Below are 24,362 nucleotides of genomic sequence, written 5' to 3' on the forward strand. Positions count from 1 at the left end.
AACAATGTAAGTGTAATGCCCCAAATCGATTTTATTCAAAGTGTGCAGAATAGCTGATTTTACTTTGAAATTTAAGCGAGAAATATATTTTTTATTCAAATTTTCATCCCAAACAAAATCCAGTGCCACTTTCGAGTAGGAGGCTACTATTAGGGACTTAAGTTGCAAGGGTATTATGAAGGGAGATGAGTGGCAAGATGACTGTTCACATTACACTTGAACTTCTGCATGTCAGTACAGTTGGGAAAGCAGAATCCCGGAAGCGAGTTCCAAAGTTTAGCAGTTCTGGGGAAGAAACTATTTGAGTAGAAAGCTTTCTTACACCTAGGGATCTCTACTGTGAAGGGGTGGTGTTTAGCTGCTTGTCGGGTTTGCCAGGGGTGTTGACATCGAGGGGGTACAAGTGCTTGTAGTTCGTCAGACCACTAACCATTAAAGTACTTCTAGAACAGGCAGAGGGATGCAACATTTCGTCGATGGGACAGAGGCTGAAGCCTAGATGACAGTTCACGACCTATCAGGTTGGCGACTCTCTTTTGAATCCTGTCAATAAGAGAGAGACAAGTAGCAGATACACTATTCCAAATGTGACAACAGTACTCCATACATGGACGAATGGTGGCCTTATAGAGGTACAGGATACTTTGAGGCGTAAGTAGTTTTCTAGCACGGCAGAGAGCCCACCTTCTTTGCAGCAGCCTTGGCAACACTCTCAATGTATCTATTCCAGTTCATGTTCCCTGTAAACGTTAGGCCAAGGAGTTTAAAGGAAGTACTTTCGGGTAATGTGTTTTTGGCCATTACTATTCGTGGTAGAGAAGGTTTCTTGTAATTATTGAAGTAAATAAGATTAATCTTGGCAGCATTGAATGTGACCCTCCATTTTTGTCACCAGTCCACTACGGATTGGAGGTCATCCTCTAGTGTGTCTGCTATTTCCTTAGATATGTGTTCATTGCCTCAAACTCCACACTAAACTCGGTACACCACTCACTCCCTGATTTTCCTCTGCGAACAGACGCCACACTTGACGATTTAAAAATCACCCCTTCTCAGGTACATGCTATCAGAAAAAACCTAGACACCTCAAAAGCACGTGGACCAGATCTCATCCCGGCTGTGCTATTAAAAAAATGCTCTGCCGAGGTTGCTCCAGTTCTGTCCAAACTTTACAATAAACGCCTTAACGAATCTTGTTTTCCCGACTGCTGGAAAACCGCCTCTGTGATACCAGTCTTCAAGAATTCTGGTGAAAGAACTGACCCACTAAATTATCGCCCCATTAGCCTTCTCCCGCTTTTCGCCAAAATATTTGAGTCCTTAGTTAATCAAGCCCTAGTCCAGCACCTAACAGCTGCTAAACTCCTGACTGACAAACAATATGGATTCAAGCAAGCCCGTTCAACAACAGATATATTAACTGTAGTTTCTGAACGTATATACCGTTTATTGGATAAAACAGGGGAGGGTAGAGCGGTGGCCCTTGATATATCTAAGGCTTTTGACAGGGTATGGCATGATGGTCTTCTTAGGAAAATTAGATCATATGGAATCACTGGAAGAATTCATAATGTAATTAAATCCTTCTTAAGTAATAGAAAAATCAAAGTTGTCCTCGACGGACATACATCCAAACAATATGACATAAATGCGGGAGTACCTCAGGGGTCTATCCTTGGACCTCTATTATTCCTGATATTCATAAACGACCTCCCTGATAATATTGTTTCGGAGATGGGTATATTTGCCGATGACACCACTCTCTATAACAGATATGAAGGGAAAACAAATGAACACATATCCAAGAAAATGGCAGAAACACTAGAGGATGACCTCCAATCCGTAGTGGAATGGGGACAAAAATGGTTGGTCACATTCAATGCTGCTAAGACTAAGCTTGTTTCCTTCAATAACTACAAGAAACCTTCTCTACCACCAATAGCAATGGCCAAGAACACATTGCCTGAAAGTACTTCTTTTAAACTCCTCGGCCTAACGTTTACAGGGAATATGAACTGGAATAGATACATTGAGAGAATTGCCAAGGCTGCTGCAAGGAAGGTTGGCTCCCTCTACCGTGCTAGAAAACATCTTACGCCTGCCAGTATCCTATACCTCTATAAGGCAACCATTCGCCCATGTATGGAGTACTGTTGTCACATCTGGGCTGGTGCATCTGCTGCTTGTCTCTCGCTCCTGGACAGGGTTCAAAAAAGAGTCGCCAACCTGATAGGTCGTGAACTGTCATCTAGGCTTCAACCTCTGTCCCATCGACGAGATGTTGCATCCCTCTGCCTGTTCTACAAATACTTTAATGGTGAATGCTCTGACGAACTGCAAACACTTGTACCCCCCCCCGACGTAACTACTCCCGACAAACCCGACAAGCTACTAAGTCTCATCCCTTTACAGTAGAGATCCCTAGGTGCAAGAAAGCCTTTTACTCCAATAGTTTCTTCCCCAGAACTGCGGGTCTTTGGAACTCCCTTCCGGGATTCTGCTTTCCCAACTGCAATGATATGCAGAAGTTCAAGTGTAATGTTAACAAACATCTTTCTACTCTTCTCCCTTCATAATGACCCCACTAATTAATTCCCTAATAGTAGCCCCCTGCTTCAAAGTGGCACTGTGCCTTGTTTGGGGTGAAAATTGAATAAAAAAAAAATTATTTTCCCCTCGTGCCTGCTATAGAGTGTGGTGTCATCAGCAAATATACGCATCTCAGAAACAATTTTATCAGGGATTTCATTTATGAATATCAAGAATAATAAAGGTCCAAGGATAGACCCCTGAGATACTCGCTATTTTAAATCTTATTGTTTAGATGTACGACCATCAAGGACAACCTGGATTTTTCTCTAACTTAAGAAGGATTTAATTGCATTATGTATTCTTCCAGTGATACCATATTATCTAATTTTTCTTAAAAGACCATCGTGCGATACTCTGTCAAAAGCCATAGCTATATCAAGGGCTACTGCTCTAACCTCCCCTATTTTGTCCAGTGAATGGTATATATGTTCAGAGATATTTGCTGTGGAACGGGCTTGCCTAAATTCATATTGATTGTCGGTCAGGAATTTAGAAGTTGCAAGGTGATGGGCTAGAGCTTGATTATTTAAAAAATCAAATATTTTGGCGAAAAGCGGGAGAAGGCTAATGGGGCGATATTTAATGGGTCAGTTCTTTCACAGAATTCTTGAAAACTAGTACCACAGAAGCGGGTTTCCAGCAGTCAGAAAAACAAGATTCGTTAAGGCATTTGTTGTAAAGTTTGGACAACTGGAGCAAGAAGCATATTTTTAATAGCACAGCCAGGATGAGATCGGGTCCACATGCTTTTGAGGTGTCTAGGTTTGTTATAATACCTCGTACCTGAGAAGAGGTGATTTTCAAATCATCTAGTGTGGCGCCTGTCTGCAAAGGAAAGTCAGGGAGAGAATGGTGTGCCGTGTCCAATGTGGAGTTAGAGGCAAACCGGCTGGCAAGAAGGTTAACCTTCTCGGTTGTTGTGCAAACAACCTAATGATTATTTGATAGTGGGGGAATCGTTAACTGCCCATTATTTACTACTCTGTTGTAGATTTTCAAAAATCACGGGTTCCTAATTTCTGTGCTTCGATGCGCTTTCTGGTTGTTTCAGTGTATTCTGGCTTAGCTGTGGCTATTTCTCTCTTACAATTACTTCTAACTTCTATGTACTTCTGTCTGTTTGAACTGGACATGTCGGTTGAATCTGTGGTACGCATGCTGCCTTTGAGCAATGGCAGCTGCGCAAGTAGAAGTAAACCATCGGGAAGAGTGGTGCTTGCTATAGAATTTCCGTGTTGGAACATGTACTTAAATTGTTGTTTTGAACCATTCAGTGGTTTCATTTGCACACTGTTCAGCTGGAAGAGAAAAGATTTTCCCCATGGGGCAACTTTAATAGTATTTTCAAGTTTAATTACAGTTTTACGATTTTTTATTAAATTGTAAGGTGAAAGTAGAGAATAGATACACAGCACCCTCTCGTCCCATGTTTTATCTTTTTTTTTGGGGGGGGGTATTTTTTTTACCGGAGTGTAAGTAATTATTAACAGGAAAATTGGTGAAAAAAAACTTCACTTTTTTTTGGCTAGATTTAATAAACAAACAAAATGAAAGCAAAGCAAAACAAAAATTTGGTGCTTATGCACTGATGTTACCGTCATTTCTTTTTAAATGGTTAAAGTACCTACCCCAATGTTTGAAGAGTTTCAAATTGTTTTTAAATATTTGGAACTTATGCCCATACCCCCACCCGGCACCAAAATTGAAAAATGCTAACAGTTACAAGTCCGCGGCCACTGAAATTTCGACCCTATCCAGCCTGGTGACCCGGTCACATGCATATTAGGGACATTAGGTAGACCCCCCCACCCCAACTTCCGCTAATAAATATAGTAGCTGATAGGGATTTCACACGTACTTTCACCTTACAATTTATGCGACGAAGGTCATCAACTCCCGTATTTTCTCCTACAACAGACAACACACTATCCAACATACAAATATCTGTGCATGAGGTCGCCAAACTAATCAAGAACCTTGATTCCAGTAAAGCAACTGGCGCAGACGGCATTCCAATTATAGTGTTGAAAAAGTTTCGACCAGAACTTACCCCCATACTTACAAAACTGTTTAAGCGTGGCCTTAAAGAGAAGTGCTTTCCAACACCCTGGAAAACCTTGTCAGTATGCCCTGTATTTAAGAAGTCCGGTGATAAGTCATCTCCCTCTCAGTACAGACCAATAAGTCTCTTGTGTGTCATGAGTAAGTTACTGGAATCCATATTAAATAAAGAAGTAGTCAACCACCTCAGCAGAAATAACCCCCTTAGTGACATGCAATATGGTTTCCGTTCTGCTAGATCTACAGCTGATGTGCTAACAGTTATATCTCATAGGATTAGTGAATCTCTCGAAAAAGGCTTCCTTTCTAGGGCAATTGCTCTTGACATATCAAAGGCCTTCGATAAGGTTTGGCATAAGGGCCTACTTCAAAGGATTTCCAGCTACGGTATAACTGGAAATGTTTTCTCAATAATTAAATCATTTCTCTCTGATAGGTTCATAAGAGTAGTGGTTGATGGGCAGCAATCAGAGGCCCACAGTATTAATGCTGGAGTCCTCCAGGGATCCATCCTGGGCCCAAAACACATCCTTACATCATTCGTAGACATCTATGCTGATGACACGACCATCTACGACAACACATCAACGGCCGTAAATGACAAAGCTCTCTCTGATTTCCTCTCCTCTGATCTTGAGCGCGTGGTTCAGTGGGGGAAGAGATGGCTGGTTACTTTTAATTCATCTAAAACCAAGCTCCTAACCTAACATCATCAACGCTCTGTTCCTCATCTAGCATCAACTGAAATGGATGGCTCTCGTCTTGGGGAGGCTTCATGTTTTGACAAGCTCCTGGGTTTGACCTTTACTCCTGATCTGAAATGGAACACGTATATCAAGTATGTTGCCCGGGCCGTTGCGAGCCTGTTTTGTTTTATCATCATTTCCATGGCAAGTGCTCGTCCGAGCTCCAATTTCTGGTCCCCCCTCGCAAATCCCTCATGGTAAACACCTATCTAGCTAAAACCACTGTCAGTAATTCCCCCCACTCTTTATCTGTGCCTAAATCAAAACGTATATTCCATGAATATAGCTTTTTTCTGAGAAGTGCACACATGTGGAACTCTTTTCCGTTTGTCTGTTTCCCACCTGGCTGCAATTTGGATGTCTTCAAGTCCAACATAAACAAATTCCTGATTAATCGCCCCCTTAAGTAAGACACTTTATCAAATCTCCAATACCAACTATTACTACGATATTATCCCACTGATTATTGTACACAAAATAGCCCTTATCCCCGAGTGGCTTACGGGCCTTGATAAGTAGTGATCCCCATGTAAAAAAAATAAGAACAGGTATCGTAAAATTTTAATTAAACTTGAAAGTACTATTTAAAAATAGCGCGAATCAATACGTGCACTAGCACCAAATAACATTTCATTGTGTTTCGATCTACGACATTCTATGAGAGGTACGTACATGCTAAAGCTTTTTGTTTATTTTTGTTTATCGCCACAAGTGTTAATTTTGACTTTCACCAATTTTCCTTTAAAAAGCAATTCAAACATTGAGAGAGGCACTTAAACCATTTTAAAAATAACGATAACATAAGTGCATAAGCACCAAATTTTTGTTTTGTTTTGTTTTGCTTTGCTTTCATTTTACATTAAATGCAAATAATAAAAAATAGCAAAAAAAACTACCTTGAAAAATAAAAATATGTTTATTTCATTTTAGTATTTATTTTTTTTTTGCAAAATATTTAACAACAGAATTTTTTTTTTCTCCAAGAAAAGATTTTTAAAACGTGTAATTGTTAGGTGTAAGTACAAGTTTTTTGTTTTGTTTTGTTTTTTGTAACCGTATTTTTTTCTTATTTTTCTTTTTTTTTTCAAGTTCAGTCAAATTCTTTTGGTGGCACTGTCCATTTTTACATCTCCAGGAGAAACCATCCTTTACACACGATCTTTTTTTAAAGTAAACATTTGGGTTTAATGTTGCATTATTGTTGCACCTCATTTTTGGGACAGCCATTTCTTCTCCTGATTGTCTGCATCGATGTTTTCATTTCTTTTTCTAACATGTATAGATTTATTTTCTTACCTGTCATTTTTCTGTTTGGCAAATTTGAAAATTGTTGTGGGGGAATCACCCTCGAAATGGACTGTTCTATCCATTATATAAACCATAGACCTTTTGATCCCAGGTGTGGATTAAACACCAGAGCGACCCTCGCCTGCTCGGTGACGTTTACTATTCTTTTCAGTTGTAACCTTTTTACGTTGTTGTTCCAGTAATACATTGTTTAAACTCTATTCCGTTGTTTTGTTTTCTTTGTGGCTTATTGCAAGCTATAACACTGGCGACACATGATTTGGAGAACGTACTCACGTTTAAAAGACTGTTCTAAAAACACTGACGACATTGGATTCAAGGAGCATACAAAAATCGAAACCAGTAACGACATTGAAAAAAAATACTCGCGTTGAAATAGTATTCTAAAAATACTACCGACGTCGGACTCTAATGTTATCAAGCCTAAGGAAGTGTCTAACATAACACTTTCAACTGAAAGGTTCACGAAAAAAAAAACGCAGATCATTACGGAAAAAAGAGTTGAAAAGAAAAAAGTTCGTCATGACTTTAAAAGATAGCGCTGTACTTTTTCAAAAGAAAAAGGTTCGTCGCGATTTAGAAAGGTAAATTTTTTTACTTTTGGAAAAAGAATTCAGGAAATTAAGTCAGAATCCCTAAATGACAATTTCATTCAAACCACGAAGCAGAAATTAGCACTGGGTGACACCAGTTCAGTCATTTTTCTGGTTGCAACGAAATGCTGTTATACGGTGAAAGGGTTGTCATCCCCCAAACCCTTTAAAAAGAATTCTCAGGGATTTTCACATGGACCAAGATATTACCGACATGGTGAACAGATGCAAAGGCTGTGCTTTAGCTGCAAAAGCACCACCGATAACATATAAACCTTGGCTTAAGGCTGAACAACCATGGTCGAGGATCCACATCGATTATGCGAGACCTGTGAAGGATTTTTACTACCTGATAGTAGTTGGCTCTTACTCTAAATGGCCAGAGGTACTAAGGTGCAAAAAACCGACCACGGTAACAACGACAAATTTTTTTTATTGGAATTGCTTGCTCGGTTTGGTGTTGTAGACTGTCTGGTAAGCGACAATGCTATACAATTCACCTCGACAGAGTTCAGAGAATTCTGCGAGACGTATCAAGCCAAGCATATTACGACACCCCAGTACTACGCCAGAAGCAACGCCCAGCCCCAAACGTTTCGTCGATACGCTTAAAAGGGCATTAAAAAGGCGTCCGGTATACCGACAGAAAAGGCCCGAGAAATCCGAACAAACCAGATGCGGGATCCCCAGCAGAAATCATGTTTGCACGGAAAATAAAATCTGTATTTGATAAACTGCTACCCAAACATATAGTACACAACAGAACCTCTACGATGCCAACGAAACGGTTTAACAGCGGAGATAACGTGTATTTTAGACATTTTAGAAATAACGTTTCTTTTTGGGAACAGGGCACGATCGTACGAAGAATCGGACATGTTACATACATTATTCAGGGCCCAAAGTTCCAACATAAGAGGCACCTGAACCAGATCGACGAGGATCAGGAAGAACCACCGCAGGACGGCAGTGAGGCGATTGAAACTGTGTATGACTGTTTTGACATAGACCCTCTAAGAGGGATGTCAGAACCGAGACGCCCCGGCAGAAAGAGGAAGCGCAAAGACCCCTGGTGATCTGCCCCAAAAGGAAGAAATACTGATTTTCACAACCGCGGAAATCAGCTTGGGAGGGGGGTGTTGTAGTAGAAATGGACCGTTCTATCCATTATATAAACCATAGACCTTTTGATCCCAGGTGTGGATTAAACACCAGAGCGACCCTCGCCTGCTCGGTGACGTGTACTACTCTTTTCAGTTGTAACCTTTTTACGTTGTTGTTTCAGTAATACATTGTTAAACTCTATTCCGTTGTTTTGTTTTCTTTGTGGCTTATTGCAAACCATAACAAAAATATATTTGTTTTTCAGCTTTTCTTTACTTTTTTTTGTTGGTTTAGTCGCTTTCTTCCAATTCGAATGTCGTCTGCTTCCATTTAGATTGCGCTTTTTCATTGGCTAATCAAACTCCCAAAAATCCAATTAAAATAATAATAATAAATAAGTAACTAATCAGAAAATAAGGTCATCTCGCCCCCTTAATATCACCTTAAAAATTACTAAAAACATAACAGAAAAAAAAAATTAAATAAAATAAAAAGTGGAGTTAGCGTTTCAACATTTGAACAACGCTCGGCTGACACCGATATTTGCCGGTCTAGTCCGATCCATGCTTGACGGGAATTCACGAGAATTCGGGTCAAATTAAGCAAGAGTATCGTATTTTCTTTTATTACGCACAGCAAAGTTTCACGGGTTTAAAAAAATATTTTAATATTTAAAAAATTTTTATTTGAGGGTAAAACCGTCAAATCACGATATTACGAATTATTAAAGTTTTATCACGATATTACGAATTATTAATGTTTTTAAATATTTTTTAAATATTTAGATATTTTAAAATATTTTTTTAAAATATTTTATTTCAAGTTTTACGCTTTACACACGACAAAGTTTCAGTTTTTTATATTATATTTTGTTCTGTTAAGTCAATAAAACTTTCTGAAAAATGTTTTTTTTTCTGTTAAATAAATAGTCATGAATATACGCACGCACACACACACACACACACACACACACACACACGGTACAAAACGTCGTCAAACAAACAAAAACGGAAAGAACGAAAGAAAAAACACGCTGTAATGGTCGCGTGTACGACTATTTATACTACCATAACATAACATTTAAATGTCTGCTAAAACTACTACTACTACTACTACTACTACTACTACTACTACTACTTCTCTATATCTCTATAACAGCATCACTGACTGCTTGCAAGAATTAAAGAGAGAAAAAGAGAGAGAAAGAGAGAGAGGTGAGCGAGGAAAAAAACAGTATGTTTATATATACTCCCTATATATATAATATATAAACATACTGCCTTTTTCCTCGCTCACCTTTCTCTTTCTCTTTCTCTCTCGCTCTCTCTCTTTCCCTCTAGCAAGCAGTGAGTAACGCTGTTATAGAGATAAAGAGTACTAGTAGTAGTAATAGTAATATTTTAGCGGTCAGTTAAATGTTATGTTATGGTAGTATAAATAGTCCTCGGAAAACTCTTTAAAACCGATTTTGTGAAAAGGATTTTTTTAAAAATAGATATTATATCAAATTATATAAAATAATATCTGAAATGAAACAGAAGAACATGGAGATTATTATTATCACTATTCGAAAGGAATTCGTTAAATATTTGGCGAGGAAATTAAAAATTTGTTTTTTTCAAGCAGAACCTACGAGTCATTACGCAATTGTAGTCTGCAAGTAACATTTTGGTGTCGAGCAGTCACTTGCTCGACTAACACACACACACACACACACACACACACACACACACACACACACACACATATATATATGTAAGTTATAAAAAATATATATGACGATTAAGCTACACAGAATATTCTGCGTTTCATAGTGTGGATTAAACGCGGAATATTCTGTGTAGCTTAATCGCCATATATATTTTATAACTTACTACCTAGCTCTATTTACTGTTGAAGTAAATACTTAAGGTTTACGCATACTTTCGTATATTAATTTATGTGATTAAATGAAGTATTCATACATATATATATATATATATATATAATTATATATATGTAAGATACGCAAAGTCACTTATAGAAATACGCTGAACGCATCTAAATACATTTCTATGCTCTAATTATATCAAATATTGTGCCCTACGCTCAATCATAATGTAATTCTTCTCATATATTTAATATACTGCTGCTACGAAAGCTATTGTCCTATTTTTGTTTGCGGTATCTATCTTGAATTACTAAATTAGTTATGTCTAACTTCGTTGACGATTTGAAAACGCCGGATAATGCCTGCTACGTACTACGAAATAGGTTAAGCAAAGATAAACGGAGAAAATATTGACTACTGAAATGGAGAGTAAGTATAGGAGTGCCAATCGAAAGTCCTTGAAATAATCCTAAAATCCTGATAGCAGTTATTTAGAATATTTACTAGGTTTGCGAAAATTCCTAAAGAATTAAAGATGGTTCCTGTTAGTTAAATCAAGGAAAACAAATGCGATATGAATGTAATATTCACGTCAGAGTGTCGAATAAATGTGTAAGGTACTTGATATCAGTATTACAACGGTGTTCGGTAATTTGAAGAAATTGTTTAGCCATTTTCCCTTCACGGTCTGTGTATTTCTATTAGACTCTAACTCTATATTGATCCAACTACTTTCTAATATTTCTTAATTTTCGTATCAACATATAAAGAAAAGATTAACTCTGTTTTTTTCAGTGTCGTCATCTAATTTATGTATACAAAAAATGTGAAACGACAAATGTGAACTCAACAAATAAATTAAATAATAGTTTTAAATAATAATGTTTATTACCTCTTAAATACGAAATAAATTTTCTCTTATTGATCCCCCAATCAAGGAGGGATTAGACCTAGTAATTCACCCCGTTCATCAGTTAGTTTATTCGTTTGTTCCCACTTTTCTCGATAATCATGCATTGGATTTAAAAAAAAAATTGCACAAACATTAGTCATCGTAAAGTAAACTGTTGCAAGAACGGATTTCCAGGATTACTCTAGTTACCCCCCCCCTAGGGAGCATTATAGGGGTACAATTACCTCCAAATCGTTCATTCGTGGAGGGGGACCCTGCATGCTCGGCTTGTTTTCTATTGTAAATCTTTTGAGATATAATTCTTCTAGAATTGGACGAATTTTTCTTATTGTTATTATTGATTAATTTTTCTTTCTTTCCAATAAGCAGAACCTTTTGTTGTCGAGACATATTCAGTGTGACTAGCCATCCAAAAAATCCACTGTCTGGGGTGGCTGTATTTAGTAACACCCTATCGATTAAAATATATTCTGACGATGTTACATAATGGCATTCTACTTTATAATGTTTTTAAGTTCAACATTAGGCAAGATATCAAATCGCCGCCAGAAAACTTATCAGGAAAGACTCGACGTTCTCGTCATATCCGGTTTCTTAAATTTTCCTCTGTTGTAGGCCAAATCAACCGTCAAAAATATATGTTTATATTTCAGCGTAGTTGTACTATATGGTAAATTCTTCTTTACGGTTGCGAATGTTGGACAGTAACAGAGGCGACCGAAAGTCGTTTGAAAACGGCGGAGATATAGTTTTTTTTAAGGAGAATTCTACAAATTCCACGAATAGAAAATAAAACAAACGAAGAAATAATGCGTAAGGCAAAGTAAAGCAGATCACTACTCAATATTATCTATGAAAAACAGTTAAAGTTCTTCTGCCATTTAATACGGGTCGGCGGCTTGGAAAACAGCTGTATGTTAGGGAAAAACACCGGGGTAAAAAGCAGAGGAAAACAACAAAGTTCACTGACGGTCTCAAGAAGGTCAATAAAAACACAACTAGAAATCTAGGGGACTGGAGAGCCATGATCATTGAAATCTGCAATAACAGGTTTGATACACGAAGAAGAAGAAGAAGAAGAAGAAGAAGAAGAATAAGAAGTCATACTAACCCTGTGTTTTGACAGTTATTTTTGTTTTTAAGCCATGTCATTTTTAGTCGAGTGCAAACGATTCTATAAGTCACTCCGTCGGTCTGTCGGTCTGTCGGTCTGTCCGTAACACTTTTGTGCTTGGCCTTTTTGGTTAAGATCAAAGGTCTATTGTTAATAGATGCTGTTCTTAACTTTTAAGCTTTTCTTGGCCTTTTGGCCAAGATCAAAATATAATATCTGTTCCGGCAGATACTGCAAGGAAAGACCATATGTGGGAGCAGCGCCACATATAAGGCCTTGGTCAATGTAGGGGCAACCCTTCATACCAATTGTCACTATCCAGCTCCCCTACTTCCCGGGGAGTTGGTCCCCATTTCCCCTTCACTCCTCACATTAAAAATCAGCCTTATGCCTAATTTGCTCGGTGGGGGAGCAAATAAATACCAGCCTCACATATAAGACCTTGGTCAATGTAGGGGCAACCCTTCATACCAATTGTTACTATCCAGCTCCCCTACTCCCCGGGGAGCTGGTCCCCATTTCCCCTTCACTCCTCACATTAACAATCGGCCTTGTGCGAATATCATCAATCGTGGCCTTCATTCAGTCTTGATAGACAATTTATAGGAGAATTTAAAACCGAATAGTAAAAATTGTGTATAGAGAAACCATTAGTTGCATACAATAGGGAAACATCAACGTTATATCTCTGTGGCTGGTTTAAATTCTCCGATAAATTGTCTATCAAGACTGAATGAAGGCCACGATTGATGATACTCTGTGAGATATTTTCTTTTAAACAATAGATGCCCAAAGAAACATATTGTTAACATAAACACGGAAAATTTACCATCAACGTCAACCGACCGATTCCCCGTACGACACTCCTGTTTTTCCTGGTGATCAGATACGCAAAAATAAACAAACAGATCCAACACGGATATTTAAAAAAATAATAATAATTCGCACCCTTTTATCGCAGAAAAGGATGTTTATTGCTTTTTCCATTGTTCGAACTTCACTTTATTAATTCAAACATTGGTATATCTGTCGGTCTATCTATTCTGAAATTTTATTATATTTTATATTGTTTTAGATGAGCATTGCTATTCAATATTGTCAACCAACTCTTAGAATTATGGATTTAGTAAGATCTTGGCTTTTTGGCTATGAGAAAAGTGTTGTGTCTGTTTTAATACATCTTTTCACTCGTCACTGAGTGTATTCTTATTCCTGTCCCAATTCAGAGTGGGCGTTTTGAGGAGGTCGATTTTTTCCACATTTAAAAGGGTATTGCGGACGCAATTTGAAGTGCAATTTCTGTAGTTTTCCCATCATTGCAATCATCTTTTTACACAGTGCATTGCCTTAATAGAAAACAGCACCTGTTCTCTTATGAATACTTGCACGGGTGCCTAATCAGTATAACTGAATCCTGGGATTTTTTTTATAAATGTGTCATCGATTACCAAGATCCGAAGGCCCACTCGAGGATAGGTGGGTAGTTGTAGGAATTAAGTAGACTTTGATTATTCAAAAGAGTAGCTCTTAAAGAACTTGTTTGCATTGGACTTGGAAACGGCTATGTTGTAGTCCGCTGGGAAGCAGTACGCGGTATAGAGCTCCACAAACGGGCATTTATACAATTAATTACCATATAACAACCCATTAAATAGTAAATCCTAAGAGAATTGTAGTCAGGAATATAAACTTCGCAAAGTCTTTCATAAACTCAACAAGAGAATTCGGTGTCTTAATTTGGAAACTTTTATCGATTTTATTAGCTAACTCGATTTTATGTTCGGTTTCCGCGTCAGAGATTGTGCGTCAGACTCGATTTCTCCTGTAAAATTAGGAATCGACTAAAAAGTAATCTGTAATTATGTTACTTTAAGATGTCCTCAGTTGGAAAGTACGTATTAAAAGTATTAGGAGGTGACTGCTCCAAAGTTGCGAAAATGACAAATATGTGTAACCCGCTAATAGATTTACAAATCTTCATAGGAAAATTCAAACTTTTTTAAAATGAAAAATTCATGAATAAACAATTGTGTTGTATACAGCTTCAAATATCTAATTATCTCCATTAATCTTAACTCTAAAATCAACCGGACCAATTAAAGATTAGATACCCCGGTAGCAGACGACAAAGATAGGCGCACATCTCCATTTACACTGTTGTTCGACTATGACATTGTCGTTGGTTGGTTGTAAACACGTCAAATAGCAGACATGTCCGAATGTTCGCGAGCAAGATTTTAAAAAATATATTTACAAAACTTTTAAAGATTTAAAAAAAAAAAATATATATATTTACAAAACATTTTCTTTAATATTAAATATTTACAAAACTTTTTAGGATTAAAAAAAAACAACTTTTTTATTTACGCAAAACTTGTTAATGTAAGTAATAAAACAAACGTATTTAAACAAAATATATTTAAATAAATGGGTGTCTTTCTGAGTGCATTCTTTTTATATATTTACAGAACTTTTTTAATAAAACTATTATTATTATTATTATCATTATTATTATTATTATTATTAATAATAATAATAATGATGATAATAATAATAATAATGATGATGATAATAATAATAATAATAATAATATACATAAATGGTAAATTTTTTACGACGTGCCCATCCCCAGCATATTATAAACACTCCAACCTCCCTATGTTAAGAACGGCTTTCGGAATAACACCCCAACCCCAAAAGCCGTTCTTAACATGAGGAGGTTGGAAGGTATTTATTCCGAACGCCGTTCTTAACATGGGATGGTTGGGGGTGTTTATACTACGCTGGGACAGGTCGTAAAATAATACCAAATAAATAAATAAACCGACGTTATAACTGAGAATTTCGGATGATGTCAATTAAAAAATACACAATTAAAAAAAATAAATAAATGAAATTATTATAACCAAACTTTTTAATAGCAGAAACGAATATAAAATAACTGATTTGTTCGGATTTTTGCGACAAATATTAATTTTTATGTACAGTGTGTGTGTGTGTGTGTGTGTATAAAAAGATGTGTACACTTCATCTTTATAAAAATAAAAGTTATAAAAGATATGTGAATAAAATATATTTTCTAAAATCTCGATGGTTTGTACTTGTGATTTATTATGCATAAAAAATTGCCTCGGTCTAGAAGGATTTCTCCTTTCACTAACCACCTACACACCTCGCACTTTAAATAAATATTAAATTGTATTAAAAACGCACAAAGAAACACACACACACACACACACACACACACACACACACACACACACACACACACACACACACACACACACACACACACACACACACACACTGTACATAAAAATTAATCTTGGTCGCAAAAATCCGAACAAGTCAGTTATTTTATATTCGTTTCTGCTATTAAAAAGTTTGGTTATAATAATTTCATTTAAATGTTTTGTAAAAATTGCGTATTTTTTAATTGACATCATCCGAAATTCTCAGTTATAACGTCGGTTTATTTATTTATTTGGTATTATTTTACGACCTGCCCCAGCGTAGTATAAACACCCCCACCATCCCATGTTAAGAACGGCTTTCGGAATAAACACCTCCCAACCTCCTCATGTTAAGAACGGCTTTTGAGGTTGGGCGTGTTATTCCGAAAGCCGTTCTTAACATAGGGAGGTTGGAGTGTTTATAATATGCTGGGGATGGGCACGTCGTAAAAAATTTACCATTTATGTATATTATTATTATTATTATTATTATTATTAATATTATTATTATTAATATTATTATTATTAATAAAAGTTTTATTAAAAAGTTCTGTAAATATATAAAAAGAATGCACCCTGAAAGACACCCATTTATTTAAATATATTTTGTTTAAATACGTTTGTTTATTACTTACATTAACAAGTTTTGCGTAAATAGAAAAGTTGTTTTTTTTTATCCTAAAAAGTTTTGTAAATATTTAATATCAAAGAAAATGTTTTCTAAATATATATTTTTTCTTTTAAATCTTAAAAAGTTTTGTAAATATATTTAAAAAATCTTGCTCGCGAACATTCGGACATGTCTGCTATTTGACGTGTTTACAACCAACCAATGGCAATGTCAAGGTCGAACAACCGGTGTCAATGGAAATGTGCGCTTATCTTTGTCGTCTGCTACTGGGGTATCTAATCTTTACTTGGTCCAATCAATCTTGTGTTTTAACTAAAAACCTATCAATTTAACAACCGAAAGAATGTTAGTTTATTTGTAATATGTATATTGCTCTTTATTGATACTTAGTTCTACATGAAAGTTATTGAAGTAAATACTAAAACAAAAATTATATCCATACAATCTTACATTTACACACACACACACACACACATACACACACACATATATATAAATATTTCTGTAGAAATATATTTTCTTATAATATATACCAATCCTTATTTAAGAAGCTCAATGTAATTACAGAGCAATATAGTGAATAAATGAAAAAAAATATATTCCAAAATTTCTGATGTTGACAATCTTATAATTTATTCATTTAATTCAGCTGATATTTACAATTCTTCACAGTATCTGTTTCGTAGCGCAAAATTAATCACTTAATTATTATATCAGTTAGTGAATGTATTATGTCCTTAACTCATCAGAAGAAATAGCAATAATCAATCCGCCAAAGGAAATAAAGTGCGATTTAACATGATTAAAATCCGAAAATTGGAAGAGAAGCTGTACATACCTTTAATATGTTTTCATTATGCTATTTTAAATTTTGATATTGATTGATATAATAATTAAGTGATTGATTTTGCGCTATGAAACAAGTACTGTCAATAATTGCCAACTGAATTAAAGGAATAAATTATAAGATTGTCAACATCATGAATTTTGGAATATAGTTTTTGTCATTTATTCACTATATATATAGTATGATAAAGACGTATTCCTGTCTATTTAGTTGTTCACAATTTGGTTAATCTATCTATATATCTATAAAAGTAAAATTGTCTGTGTGTGTACATTTCCCTACAAAACTACTCTGTCAATTTTCAGTTTACAGACTCGAGATTTGACATAAGGGGTACTGAGATTGGAAAAATCTTTTTAATCGGATTTCAAGGGGTCAAAGTTCAACGATTTGACATTTGAAAACTCTACCAATGTTGGGTCTACACACTTGAAATTTTAGATGTAGGATACTTGGACATGGATCAAACTTTTTAATTTGATTTGAGTACAAAAAAATAAATATTACAGGGTCAAAATTGGGGTCAAAGTTTAAAGAATGTACCTCTGCGGTCTCTACCAAATTACTAAGCAAATTTTAGGTCTAAACATTTGAAATTTTACATAAAGTGTATTCAGACAAGGCAAGCCTTTTAATCGATTTTTGGCCGAGAATTTGGCTGCTAAGCGGTCAAAATTCAAAGAATTTGACCTTTACGGTCTCTAGCAAACTATTCAACAAATTTTGGGTCTAAACATTTGAAATTTTATATAAAGGATATTCAGACATGCAGCAAGCTTTTTAATCAGTTTTTGGGCGAAAATTTGGCTGCCAAGAGGTCAAAGTTTACAGAGTCGGCCTTTATAGACTCTATCAAACTTCTCCGCCAATTTTGGGTCTAAACACTTGAAATTTTAGATGTAGGTTTCGTGAACATGAGTCAAACTTTTTAATACATATATACATAAGCACATAAAGTTATACTTTGGAATTCCATTCCAGGTCACTGCTTCCCCAACTGTACTGACATGCATAAGTTCAAGTGCAACGTGAACCAACATCTCGCTGCCCTAATCCCTACATAGTACCCCAGTAGATGTTTCCCTTGATAGTAGCCCCCTACATTAAAGTGGCAATGTGCCTTGTTTGGGGTGAAAATGTAATAAAAAAAAAAAAAAAAAAAAAAAAAACATAGGCCCCGAGCAAAGTCGGGCTGAACTGCTAGTATATACAAAAATACACCGTTTCAGAAATAGATTTTAATACTGAAAAAAAAAAACAACATTTTATATACTTTTATCTCTGGATGATTTCTATATATATACTATTTATAAAAAAGGAATCAAGATTCAAGAGGTTATCTAATTTGCATATACCATTAAAGAATATTTGTTTTATTATTAGCTTTAAAGTTTTAATGGAAATTAAATTAATTATTAAATTTAATTAATAATTAAATTAAATAAAATTGTTTTAAATATTCCAATAAGAAATGTTGTATAAATTTGATTTATTGAATTTATTTTAACATTAATTTAAATTTAATTTAATTTATTTTTTATTAGTAGTATAACGAACATCAGCTGCGTTTAAAAATGATGAGTTATTTTCCATTAAAGTATGAGATGTTACTTTCCAAAATCCAAAATATGGTAAACTTTCAGAAAAATCCTAATAACTTAATAACTAACTAATATATCTAATAGTATGTGACTAAACCCTCCGCCGACAATATGTTCTTAATCTGGCAACGCCAGGTATGTACAATATATATATATATATATATATATATATATATATATATATATATATATATATATATATATATATATGTATATATATTCGTGAAACAGCTACCAAACAAATAAAAGATCCGATAACTCCAATTAATATATATATATATATATATATATATATATATATATATATATATATATATATATATATATATATATATATATATATATATTAAGTAAAGTGATTTTCAATTTAAAAATTAAAAATTTTTTTTTTAAATTTAAAAATCAAATTTTAATTAAATTAAAAATCAGTTTCATAAGAAGGAACAACAACAAAGTCAATTATCTGTACGATCGTTTCGGAAATCCGTGCTTTTTATTTGTGGTATACATGAAGTTATGTAGAACAATTATATATAGTTTTTTTGGTAAGCACGGTCTTCTCATCAGCAAATTTAGGAGGATTTTTATTGAATTTAAAAGACACCATAAATAAACCTAGCATTAAAAGTAAGGCAGATGAATCTGAAAAAATTGAAATAAAAGGTTTGGATTTAAAATTTATAAGAAAATTAATATAGGTTATAGATAGAAATGAGTAGAAAAAATATATATTTTTGAATTTACATAATAAATTTGATTTAAAAATATATAGAGATAGTTACCTTTTAGTTTTTCTTTTTTTGAAATCAGGAACTGTGTTTAAAGTAGTCATTTAGAGGTTTGCTATAGCTTTTTATTTTATTGAATGATGAATTTTAAAAGGGTGACGCTTTTATTTCAATTTTTTCAGATTCATCTGCCTTACTTTTAATGCTAGGTTTATTTATGGTGTCTTTTAAATTCAATAAAAATCCTCCTAAATTTGCTGATGAGGAGACCGTGTTTACGGGTTTTAGTTTGCTGTTTATTTGTATTATTATCTAATATTTGTAGTTTGGTTTTATCTTTTTTTGTCTCTTGGTTATTTTTCTTAACTCGTATACAGGAAGACATTGCCATATTATATGTTATTACGCTCTTAATAGGTTTATTTTTAATGCAGTTTATGTTTCTATCATTTAATTGACGTAATAACATATAATATGGCAATGTCTTCCCGTATACGAGTTAAGAAAAATAACCAAGAGACAAAAAAAGATAAAACCAAACTACAAATATTAGATAATAATACAAATAAACAGCAAACTAAAACCCGTAAACGTAAGAATAGACACAAGGAGATCCTATGGTTCAACCCCCCGTATTCCAAAAACCTAGAAACAAACATAGCCAGAGAATTTTTTAAAATATTAGATAAGAACTTTAAAGCCCCCCATAGATATAATAAAATTTTCAATAAGAACACAATTAAAGTCTCTTACTCTACTATGCCTAACCTTCATCAGAAAATAATTAGCTCTAATAATAAGAAAATTAATAAACTACAAAATACAACTATACAAAATACATCGGACTGTAACTGTAGAAGAAAAAATAAATGTCCCCTACAAGGCTCATGTAAAATTAAAAATGTTATCTATAGCTGCACAGTATCAAAAACTACAAATCTACAAGAACCTATTAACAGCCATAACTCAACTACCAGATTAAATAATAACACCAACTTAAATCAATCTACCGATCAATTACTAATCAACCCACCACATAATAATCCAACAATAGACCTAACGGAAAATAATCACAATAATCAAGAGGTAATATATATTGGTTCCACATCTGGCCCAATAAAACATAGAATTTCAACGCACAAACATTCTTTTAAAAATAACTCTCTATCAAACCAAACTACTCTATCCAACTATATTTGGCAACTAAAAAATAGCAATATTTCTTTCAACTTAAAATGGCAAATAATTGAGACTTGCAAATCATATAAACCAGGAGATAAATTTTGTGCACTATGTACAAAAGAAAACCTAAAAATTTTAAAATATGAAGATATAAAAAATACAACCAAACTAGTAAATTCAAGACACGAGCTTCTGACATGTAATCATAAACGTTGGTTTAAATTTAATAAATATAAACCACCTTAAATCATTAAAAATTACTCATTAGTAAAAATAGATTACAATTTTTTTTTAAAAATAAATTAAGTTAGACCAATTACCTCCCTTAGACCCGTAAATCAAATAATAAATAAAGTCAATAATACATGACAATTATCTCCCCTTAAAAACTTGCAAAATAAATACTCTCTCTATATATATTAAGTGTAGCGTCTTTAAATCAAAATACGCTAACGGAAACAATTTACTGCACGAGCGTCACCCTTTTAAAATTCATCATTCAATAAAATAAAAAGCTATAGCAAACATCTAAATGACTACTTTAAACACAGTTCCTGATTTCCAAAAAAGAAAAACTAAAAGGTAACTATCTCTATATATTTTTAAATCAAATTTATTATGTAAATTCAAAAATATATATTTTTTCTACTCATTTCTATCTATAACCTATATTAATTTTCTTATAAATTTTAAATCCAAACCTTTTATTTCAATTTTTTCAGATTCATCTGCCTTACTTTTAATGCTAGGTTTATTTATAGTGTCTTTTAAATTCAATAAAAATCCTCCTAAATTTGCTGATGAGAAGACCGTGCTTACCAAAAAAACTATATATAATTGTTCTGCATAACTTCATGTATACCACAAATAAAAAGCACGGATTTCCGAAACGATCGTACAGATAATTGACTTTGTTGTTGTTCCTTCTTATGAAACTGATTTTTAATTTAATTAAAATTTGATTTTTAAATTAAAAATTTTTTTTTTAAATTTTTAAATTAAAAATCACTTTACTTAATATTGAATTAGCTCTAGGACATTTAACTATCGAGCTTATTATATATCTAAATTACAACGAGCATTTCCTGTATTTTAATTAAACTAGTAATTTCACTGTTACATTAAAATACACTTAGCTCTTTAGACTATTATTCTAATCTCCTTTAAATTATATATATATATATATATATATATATATATATATATATATATATATATATATATATATATTCGTGAAACAGTTACCAAACGAATAAAAGATCCGATAACTCCCAAATATCAATTTTTCAATTATGACTCCTTAGCAGCCAATTATTCCGGATAAAACTGATTACAAAGTTGTCCACGTATCTAAATACACATTATACCAAATTTTAAGACTTTAAAGCAAAAATTTGTTGAGCATATAGGTTGGGAATGTCCTCTCTCTCTCTCTCTCTCTCTCTCTCTCTCTCACACACACACACATTCTCACTTTTATATATATATATATATACTAGAAGGCCACCCGTCGTTACCTGGTCGTAAAATATGCATCTAATATTGTATTTTAATTAATGCAGGATTCTTATTTATTATAAACAGAATTACCGTAGGTATTAAACAGCGTTAAATTCATTAAAAAATCAAATAAAAGAAACGGAGGAAACTGAGATATGTGCATGCGAATATTGTGTTTTTTCTAAACAGTTCACTTCTTGTGAGTAAAAAATACTCGACCTAAGATAGAAGCCAACACCTAAAGTCATTGAGTCAAGTACGATAACTATTGGGCCAGCTTGACATATTCATATATATATATATATATATATATATATATATATATATATATATATATATGTATGTATATACTGTATATATAAGTGTGTGTGTGTTTTGATGATTATAAATCATTTTAAAATGTATTGTACAGTATAAAATAAACACTGACTTAAAATATTTGTAAACACCTGTAATTCCTTTCTGTATGCTATTTATTGTATTAAATATAAATTGTATATTATTAAAGTGAACAAGGGTTTACATCTTCCAATTAAACGCACAGATATGCATATATATGATCTATCCCATACTTAGAAATATCAGCACACTATGTTCGTCTGTATTTGAAATCATTAGACTATTACTTGAGAACCAAGCGTTTCTAAACCTATGTACACGTACAGAACATAAATCCGAAGTTATAGTTCTAATTTTGAACGCATATTTATCTTTAATAAATGCAAAGTACAACATCTATAACTGCTTTAAATCAATCAAGGACAAAACGTATAAAAATGGAGAATATACAATTGGTTTTATAGATTTAGAAAATAATAAGTGATTCTATAGTATTTTGTTTCATTAGGCATTTTTAATAATCCGCATTTGCTCTGTATGTTACTAATGGTTTGAATCTGTTTTAAATCAAGTGTAAATGAAATTAATAAGGAATTTATTACTTCTAAATAGAACCTTTGAAAACTGCAAAATGTGAAGCTCTCTAATATTTCAACGTAATCAAGAATATATACAAAATACATCAAAACACTGGCGAATATAAATCAGAAGACATTGAATTTTTGTTTTATTTGGCGCAACCATTAAAGTTTAATTAAAATAAATAAAAAAAATGAACCACAATTTTGAAAATCAGTAAATAATGTGTTCGACATGAGTCAAGGGTGTAACGAAGTCTCATTAAAATTTCTCCGTATTACTTAACGTTCCCTTTATTCCCATCCTAATGCTGGATATGTACGCATAATCACGTTGACACACTGGATCACATAAAGCCATCGAAGTTAAGCAACATTGAGCTGATCAGTACTAAAATGGGCAACCATTTGGGAAATTCAGGTACTGCATGTGGTCTCTGCTTATCTCCGCATTATTTCTAATCGTCCAGCACTTCTTGCCACTGGACTCAAACAGTGCCGATTCAGAAGAGGTGTTTTTGGAGATTGTGCAATCTCACAATTATACCCTGCAAGGAGGTACCCATTGTCTCTTGAGACTGAACGGAGGCATCATTATAATAGTGGATGCTTAGTCTTTAGTATGGCTCAATCAAATCTCAACTACGTAGATCTAAAAACCTAAAATAGTTATCAGAAAGACGGGCATACAATTTCTGTATTTTACATAAAAAAAACAAAAATAAGTAAACATGCGAAAATACACACGCACATCTTTTGTATTTGTACTTTCTGAACGCTGTAGAGGTGTCTCAAGAAGAAACTTCGATTGTTGGTTTCATTCGCCCATTCCGTATCAATTTCGCATATGGGAAAGTCGGAGCAGTAAATGCACTCAGGTTTACGCCAGGAAATACATGCGCACTAAGTGCAAACTTAATGCAATGAAGTAGCGACGTTTTAAGCTCTTATTCACTTTTGCTTACTTTCCGTTTTAACAGTTATTCTGACAATTTGGACACATACCGTCTGTGTTGTAGGAATTCATACGCATGCAACGCCAACTTTACAGTGGGCGTACATCCTTATATTATCATGTGCCACATATACGCGAATAACAACTACGTATGCACACACACGCACACACACACACACACACGCACACACACGTATATAATATTTATATATTAATTGGATAGCGTGTGTTTTATTTATTTTGTGCTTCACGCTTACACCCTAGTGACTGTCATTTAATTGTTATGGACTTCCATTTCTTGTAATAAATAATTTTACCCAGAATTCTTCATAAGTTTTGGTTTCGGTGTCGATTATAGCTGATGGCACTCCAGTAATCTATTTTTTAATAAATAATATTATCAAGAATTAGTTTCGGTTTCGATTATAGCTGAAAGAACTCAAGATATATATATATATATATACATA

At 33.8% G+C, this 24,362-nt stretch overlaps 1 long non-coding RNA gene across 1 annotated transcript in view; it reads right to left on the reverse strand.

The window, feature by feature from the left end:
* LOC145284899 (uncharacterized) overlaps positions 1–24,082 on the reverse strand; it is a 48,922-nt gene extending 24,840 nt beyond the window's left edge. Inside the window, exon 1 of the long non-coding RNA XR_013868903.1 lies at positions 23,688–24,082. This is a non-coding gene — a long non-coding RNA (uncharacterized LOC145284899). The remainder of the gene's footprint in view (positions 1–23,687) is intronic.
* Positions 24,083–24,362: the final 280 nt, after the last annotated feature.

This window comes from Euprymna scolopes, chromosome 9 (assembly GCF_053919585.1).
Source record: "Euprymna scolopes isolate OS-2025 chromosome 9, ASM5391958v1, whole genome shotgun sequence".
Lineage (NCBI taxonomy): Eukaryota > Metazoa > Mollusca > Cephalopoda > Sepiida > Sepiolidae > Euprymna > Euprymna scolopes.